The sequence below is a fragment of the Enhydra lutris genome, unplaced genomic scaffold, assembly GCF_002288905.1.
Source record: "Enhydra lutris kenyoni isolate GAN:26980312 unplaced genomic scaffold, ASM228890v2 scaffoldscaffold62, whole genome shotgun sequence".
Classification (NCBI taxonomy): domain Eukaryota; kingdom Metazoa; phylum Chordata; class Mammalia; order Carnivora; family Mustelidae; genus Enhydra; species Enhydra lutris.
Window position 1 is genome coordinate 15,701,652 of NW_019154146.1, and position 9,040 is coordinate 15,710,691.

Below are 9,040 nucleotides of genomic sequence, written 5' to 3' on the forward strand. Positions count from 1 at the left end.
TGGGATTCATCAGAAATTGCATCTTTTTCAACCAAATTTTATGATAAAAGCTTCAACTTAAGTTATTGCAAAGAGGTTTTTTTAAATTTTAAGTTATGTAACAGAAGAAAGATGTTCAAGATCACTTCTGTAACATCAAAATGACCAAGAAATCCTACCAGAAGACCGAGGGGAGCCTAAGTTTAAGTACATTCACCAGTAGCCCTGGAAACACTCCTCAAAGTGCTATCAAATTTCTGTCACTCATGCGAGTACAGGGACTAAGACCAATCTGGACGTGAATTCCTCACCACCAGCGACTAGCTGTACCACCTCGAGCCAATCACTGAACCTCTCTCTCGGTCTGTTTCTTCATCTGTAAAATGGGTTTAAACAGTACACAAGTTCACAGATTTGCTGTGAGGATTAATGGAATTAAAATGGAAACTACGAGTTTATTGTTGCTACAATCCATCTGAGTAAAAATCCATAGGATTCTGAGATTAAATGGAGGCTGAATCAAACCAGGAACCCCCGCCCAACTTTGAATCCAATTGGGAAACATCAAGGGAGACTTAAAAAGACAGACATTAGCAAATCCTGCACCTAAACGGATGGAGCGGTTCACTTAAAGTACTATTTCCACTCTATGAGTTGGCTATTCGGTGTAAGCCCGAAACGGCTTTTAAAATCAACACGTTTGGGGGCGCCTGGGTGGCTCAGTGGGTTAAGCCGCTGCCTTCGGCTCAGGTCATGATCTCAGGGTCCTGGGATCGAGTCCCGCGTCGGGCTCTCTGCTCCGCAGGGAGCCTGCTTCCCTCTCTCTCTCTCTGCCTGCCTCTCCGTCTACTTGTGATCTCTCTCTGTCAAATAAATAAATAAAAATCTTTAAAAAAAAAAATAAATAAAATAAAATAAAATCAACACGTTTTTCATGTACCAGGCAGCCGCCACTGGCATTCTGGGGTGCCTTCTCACATATCCACAGCAGTAAGGAGGAATGTTTTTTACATATAAAATCAATATATTATTTCTAGAATCAGAAACATTTTTTTGCCAAAACTTAATCATATTCACCTAGTTTTAACTATTCTCCGGTCTATCACTTAGAGCAGTCTGTCCTAAGTGTGGTGCTCAAACCCGCCCCATCAGCAAACACCTGGGTGTCCGTGATTTATACAGATTCCTGTGTTTTGCAATCAGGATTTATGAGGCAGCAACTAAAGAATGTTTCTTACAACTCTCCAAGAGATTCCCATGCTCACCAAACTGAGTACTGTTAACTACTTACTGGCTTCTCCTCACTTTACAGAGACAGACTTTCAGTAATTCATGAGCACCCTCTTGCTCCATTTAATGTACTTAAGGACTAAACCACCTCAGGTGACTGAATTCTTTCTTTCCCCAACCCAACCTCCTCATGCTCTCCGCTCCCTGCCTTTACAAAGTGCGTGTGTGGGGCCGTGCTGGGAGAGATAAAGATGAGTAAAGGAAGTTTTCCCAAAAACCTCAAATCTACTAACTTTCAATTCTCTCCGCTGCTTATGAATCGCCACTTTTTAAAGATTTATGGTCACTATTCCAAATTCCCTTTCCTCATGGGAGCTTTCAAGGGCTTAACAAAATGGGATTTCTTTTAAAGGCCACATTTTTAAACTCCTTCTGCACAATCTGAAAACACAGGATTTAAATGTTCTTTAGAAACAAAATGTTTCAGGGTACGTGAATAGCTCAGTCAGTTAAGTGTCCAACTCTTGTTTTCTGCTCAGGTCCTAACCTCATGTTGTGGGACAGAGGTCTGTGTCAGACTCCATGCTCAGCGGGAGTCTGCTTGGATACTCTCCCTCTGCCCTTTCCCTGGCTTGTGCTTGCGCATTTTCTCAGATAAATAAATCTTTTAAAAATTTAAAAATAGGGGTGCCTGGGTGGCTCAGTTGATTAAAGCCTCTGCCTTCGGCTCAGGTCGTAGTCTCAGGGTCCTGGGATTGAGCCCCACATTGGGCTCTCTGCTCGGCGGGAAGCCTGCTTTCCCCCCCCACCACGCCCCCGCCTCTCTGCCTACTTATGATCTCCGCCTGCCAAATAAATAAATAAATATTTTAAAAATAAAAATTTAAAGATAGGGACGCCTGGGTGGCTCAGTTGGTTAAGTGTCTGCCTTCAGCTCAGGTCATGATCCCAGGCTTCTGGGATCGAGTCCCACCTTGGGCTTCCTGCTCAGCTGAAAACCCGCTTCTCCCTCTCCCTCCGCCTGTGCTCACGTGCTTGCTCTCTGACAATAAATCTTAAAAAATAAAAAATAAAAATTTGAAGATTTAAAAATAAAAGTAAAACGTTTCAACATGTCCTAGACTGTTATGATAAAATAGGCTGGAAAGCATATAGAACTGTAAAGCCTACTCACAGAGATACTCATTCTTTCATGCAATACAAATACTTAAGTAGTTAGGATGTGTTACTCTGGACTGCAAGCTACAGTGGCAGAATGACAGAAAGGGCTCCTCCTTTCATGAAGCTTACATTCAAATGAAGACAGGAGGAAAACAACTAATCTGCTCAGAGAGAGAAATGCTCTACAAAGAAATCTATAGACCTGGTAGAGGGGTGGTATGAAAAAATCAGAAGAGTGAACACAACAGTTAAATAAACTAAAGAACCTAAAATTTATGCAAGATTTAGATAGCACTATTTGAATTGAAAAGCCCCAAACAGGCGAGATCCTGGTTAAGTATGAACTGGACTTTTAATATCCAACTGGACTTTTAATATCCATGAGTCCTAGAAACTTGCTTACCACAACCTTTTTTTTTTTAGATTTATTTATTTATTTGACAGACAGAGATCACAAGTAGGCAGAGAGGCAGGCAGAGAAAGAGGAAGGGAAGCAGGCTCCCCGCTGAGCAGAGAGCCCGATGTGGGGCTCAATCCCAGGACCCTGGGATCATGACCTGAGCCGAAGGCAGAGGCTTTAACCCACTGAGCCACCCAGGTGCCCCACACAACCGTATTTTTTGAATACTAATATAAAAGCATGTAGGAGACTGCTTCTTGAACTCATCACATGAAGACTTACAGATGGCAACAAACAAAAAACGATGTAATTCCAGTCAAATCTCAGCCACCAGACCCAGGTCTTTAAATGCAGAGTATTGATCTTAATCTAAAAAGCCTCATGTGGTTTGGGCTCTGGTTACCTTAGAGATTTCTGGCTCTAAGCACTCTGATGGCAAGCAAGATTAGTTTGAATACTTGTCCTATGGGGCACTACCGGAATCTGATGAACTAGAATCCTTGAATTTTATGTGGCCCTTTCAGATCCTGGGTTTCCTGGCACTGAGGGGTTTCCGGCAGCAGCCAGATTCCCAGCGCCAGGCTGGAAAGGCCTGCGCAGATCAGCCAGCTGGCTATCCTGTCTTCAGACCGCATTTTAGAAATCGAGGTTTAGACAGACAACTTTTTCAAATGGAGACACTGCTGCCGCTCCACAGGTCTTTAATATGGGTAAACTACCAAAAATGGGACTCTCCCCTACAATGACCAATCACTTTCCAAAAGAAAAACAAGTCAGTATCATACACAAACACACAGATACAAGGAAAAGTAGTTTTTTCTTATAAATCATCACTGATTTCACTTTCAAAGGTAAAAATTCCAAGTCAAATACAATTCTATAAGCAGAATTCCAGATGCAGATTTCTTTTTTAAGAACAATTTCTAAATTAAAATAAATGTCTTGAAAAATCAGTTGTGACTACTGAAACACGTGACTACTTGGAGGAGTCCTTCACCCAACGTGGCTGAGAAAAGCAGCCAGTGTCAAAAGGGTATGTACTGCACGGCTCCATCTATATAACGCGCTGGGAGAAACACGACTGGTGATGAAGAACAGACCAGCAGCTCCCGCAGCGGGGAGGGTGGGAGGAGGGTAAGTATATAAAATGACAGCATGACAGTTTTTTGAAAGTGGGAGAGCTGATCTGTATTCTAATTGGGACGCTGCTTACACAAATATTTATCTAAGTTCAAAGAACTAAACACCAAAAGGAAAAAAAATTGGGACACCTGGGTGGCTTGGTCAGTTAAGCAGCTGCCTTTGGCTCAGGTCATGATCCCGGGGTCCTGGGAGGGCTTCTCCCTCTGCCTACTACTCCCCCTGCTTTTACTCTCTCTGGAAAGTGAAGAATCAAATCTTTTAAAAAATTCACTGTATAATTTTTAAAATTTATTTAAATAATCAGTGACTTTTTTCTTTTTTTTTTTTTTTAAAGATTTTATTTATTCATTTGACAGAGAGAGATCACAAGTAGACAGAGAGGCAGGCAGAGAGAGAGAGAGAGAGGGAAGCAGGCTCCCCGCCGATCAGAGAGCCCGATGCGGGACTCGATCCCAGGACCCCGAGATCATGACCCGAGCCGAAGGCAGCGGCTCAACCCACTGAGCCACCCAGGCGCCCATCAGTGACTTTTTTCAAAAATATATATGTAATAATCTTATCATGTACTGAGGTATGGTTAAGCCCCCTTACATTTATTTTATATGCACACAAATCTGTAAGTTTATTTACATATTTAATATATATAAAATAATATATGATTGTGTCCTCCCCTACTGGACTGTAAGCATCTTAAGAATATTAAGTATAATGAAAAACTGAGGCTTCACAAATGAAGTACATGCCCAAAGCCAAACAATTTAAGGTAGCGAGAACATGATTCCAACTTAGATTGGACTCCAATGCCTATATTCTTCACTAATGTAAATATCCTATACTCTCTCCCCTCTGTTCATAAATACCAACCACTCTGCCTCTTCCAATGATGTCAGAAAGCTATTAAGTTTACTCATTCTCTTCCTAACTCAATGCATTACCCTAACATGAAAATGTCTAATGAGCAAAATGTTGATTCTAGAGCAGCAAGGTCCAACAGAACCTTCTGCAGTAATATAAATGTTCTATACCTGTGCTACCCAACACGGTAGCCTATACCCACATGTGGCTAGCGTGACATTAATTTGCATAGCCACATGTGGCTAGTAGCGACTGAATTGGGACAGCACACTTCTAGAGAAATAATATGAAAAGTACATGCCACAGAAAAAAAGTAACTTATCAAAATAGGAAGGCAACTCAACAATGAAACAACTCAAGGTAGATGTGTATAATTAAAGAGTAAGGCTAAGAAATGCAGAACCACTTGGGGTGCCTGGGTGGCTCAGTTGTTTAAGAGTCCGACTCCTGATTTCAGCTCAGGTCATTACCCGAGGATCAAGAGACCGAGCCCCACATCGGGCTCTGAGCTCCGTATAGAGTCTGTTTGTCCTCTCCCTCTGCTCGCTCTTACTCTCTCTCAAATAAATAAATAAAATCTTAAAAAAAAAAAGAAATGCACAACCACCAAACATGTCACAAAACTGTCTATTTTTCACACATCTATTCACCCTTCAAGATTCAGCGTAAACACCGAGTTCATTTATACTACCACTACATTTTGGGTATGTGCAGTGTAGAACTGCATATTAAATAGGAGACTGTCTTCTTCCCACTGGACTTTGAGCATCTTAAGAACAGATACTAACATATACAGCACCAGCACCTCCTACCTATATCCAGAAGCTTTCCACAATAATAAGCATTTGTTCATTCAGTTCTAGTGGGAAAAATTATCTTCTTAGGTCCTTCAACTACAAATTCAATTCTGCAAGCACTTGAGTACCAGCAACACACAGAAAAGGGAAGTCCCTGTAAAGAACTGAGAAAGGGGATGGGAGGGACAAGATATGGGTAGACAACAGGAGCGAACACATAAGTGTGTGCTGTAGGGCAGACCAGCACCTGTCAGGAGTCCTGATGGTAAGAGAAGCTGGAAAGCAGTTTAAGAACAAAGCAGCCATTATCAATTCTGCAATAGCAAAGGTGTAAGATAATTCACTGTATCCCCAATCTATTACTCAGGAAGTCTACCGGATTTAAAAGAAAAAAATCAAGGAAAGCCTTCAAGATTTATCCTGGCTCCACTCACACTACCCATTTCAGGGTCCCATCCTACTTCTTATACCACAAAGCCAAAACTGTTCTGAGAACAAATCTTACTAGATCCAAAGTTTCCATGACAATCTCAGAGCAGAAAGTGGAATTGTTTTCTTTCATACACAAACCCTGATTATTTTTAACATCCTTTAGGTCCCCAAAATGTGCTATTTGGAAGAGTTACACAGTAAGTCTCGAAATCTATATATGCAGCATCTGGAGCTAACAGTAAGTAACATAGTTTGAATTAACTTCTTAAGTTAATTCCTACTTTTGTTTCCGCAAAGAATCAATAGGGAGGAGGTGCCCTACGAGGAGTCTGCAAATTCATAGACATCAAGGCATTATCTGTAGGTCAAGTCAAGTTGAAAGTATTACTATCACGTAGAAGTTTGCAAAACAGTAGACTAGGAAACAACAGTTCTATACTAGAACTTCTTCAGATTTTTAAAAATCACCAGCAAACTTTCACATCTCCATCAGTACAGAGATTGTTCACAACAAAAATCAGAGAAAAATCCGTTTAGCTTTCCTAGACTGAATGACCATGGGCTGGTTAATTACTTCTTTGAGCCTCCCATCTCAAATTTAAGATTGTGGGCTTGAGACTAGATGCCCTCAGAGGAAAAACTGACTTAATTAACAAAGATAATTACTTACAGATTGACTTCAACAAGACTTCTGGTTCAATCCTAATTCACCCATAAACAAGAAAAATACAAAACTATGGTAGTTACTAAAATATGTCATAAATTCTCTGATACTCCACCCTTCAAGACATGGAGCTTAATTCCTATGCCCTTGGCTACAGGCTGGACTTAAGTGACTTTCTTTTAACTAACAGCATGTGGCAGTGGTGTGTGGCTTCCTCCTTGCTCTAGCTTGGATCATTTGCCCTCAGGGAAACAAACTACCACCATGTTGTGAGGACACTCAAGCAGTCTGTTGGGAGAGCTGAGACCAGCCGATTGCCAGCATTAACCTGCCAGAGTGTGAGCCACCTGGAAAGCAAATCCTCTAAGCCCAGTCAACATCTTGACTGTAACCTCCTTAAAGACCCTGACCCAAAATCACCAAGCTAAACGAGTCCAGATTCCTGACCCAAGATAAGCAAATGTGTATTATTTTAAGCCATGAAGTGTTGGGGTAATTTGTAATAGCAAGAAAAGTAATCTGCCAGTGTTTTTCAAAAAGTGGAGCTTGATTCATTTGTGACTGATGAAATCAATTTAACCGACACAATCAGGCTTAAGTTAGAAAAAAAAACTATACAACTCAAAATAACAAGTACTATTTCCTAAAAACTGTTAAATCTTACATACTGTTTAAACCAGGTAGCATTTAATACACGTTTATCTTAGAATTATAACCAAAAAGGTATGAAACCCAAAAGCCAACACCAATAGGATTAAAACAAAAAGTTCCCTAAAGTATAAGGAATCCTTCAGGGAATATGGACTGAGCAATAACGAACTATAAAATAAACATTTCCAATACACTTTATAACCAAACCAACGAAACATAAGGCATTCTCAAAAATACATCTTTTCTGACTTATATTTTAAACTTCATGTAAAACACAGAAGACATGGTAGACTTAAACATGTAAAAACTTGTCATTTTCCTAATTTAAGAGGTCAGCCAGGAGAACATCCTTATAAAATTATGTACTGAAAAAGCTGCTCTGGGATCTACCCACATCTATTATTTCCTCTACTACTTTTACTATCAGTGTTAAAAGAAATTCCATCTTCCACTTCAGCCCACATGCACGACAAATTTTTGCCCAAAAAAAAGGGTAAGTACAGTACTACTAAATAGCTTTCTGCCCAATGTCCAAGTCTCACGGAAATTATCCTCTTCAGAACACAAGCAAGTGCATACTTTTATTTCAGCACAATATGCATCAAAACTTTCATCAGCACATGATTGTAGAATATTTATGCATAATTCAACTTTTGATGAATCCACTTAGATTATTTGCTTACACTGTGATTTTCTTTTAAGTAAATGTGTGAAACTATTTTTGAACTCCTAATTTACCAAATTCATCTTCAAAATACCAAAATAAATCAGTGCATAAGCACTAAACAGATGATTTAACTTCTTGTTTTTCTCATTACTGAACTCACGGCATTTGTGGCTCTCCCACAACCAGACTGACAGCTTTCCTTGTCCCAATCCTGAGATACACTACTAGTTCTTCTCTGCAATGACTATTTTCTTCCCAGCCTTTGCTTCTGTATCCACCTAAGTATTTCCACTTCAGCAAATTGTAGAAAGCACATAGAACTGGTATAGAATTCCTTATAATGCTATTACTTTGTGATGGTGACTAAAAATCAAAATAATTTGCATACTTGGCAAAATTCAAGTACGCATGCCTAAGTCTTGAGAAAACTGGCAGCAAAGCAGCCCTGTTCTCAAGAGCAGCAGCTCCTGAAGACAAGACCAGGATGCTCCTGGCAACACCTTCTCTAGGAATGAGATCCAGAGTTTCAGGAATAACCCTGGTTCATTCCTGTACAACTACCTAAGAGTACTGGGAAACTATTCACTGGTCTTAAGAATAAGCAGTTACTTTGAGACTCGAGGCCAATACTCTAGACACAATGGCTAAAACTAACCCAAAACTTTAACATCAGTTTTGCCCACTTTTTCCTTTAGTTTCCCTCAAGTCAGTTCCCTCTCCATGTAAGCAGTCCATCAGACCATAAACTTGAAAGTTCACAGTCAAGGTCTAAAAGAATTAAGAACCCAAAGATCGCTAACTACGTCTACCAATCAGAGTCAATTTAGTTTCCCAGTAAGATGAAACAGACTTCAACTGCAGAGCCAATCCAAGGAACCTGACATGCCTGTCTGAAGGCCAACTTTGATGTGTTAGTGATAGCGCACTAGAAATACTTTTATGAGGGTCAGAATTTAGTTTTGCAGGTAGACATTTAACCACTTAAGTCATTTATCTAGCTGATCAAAGAATAAGAAAGTTCAAGGCAGGTATGTATGAAATCTATTATTCAGATTTGGACA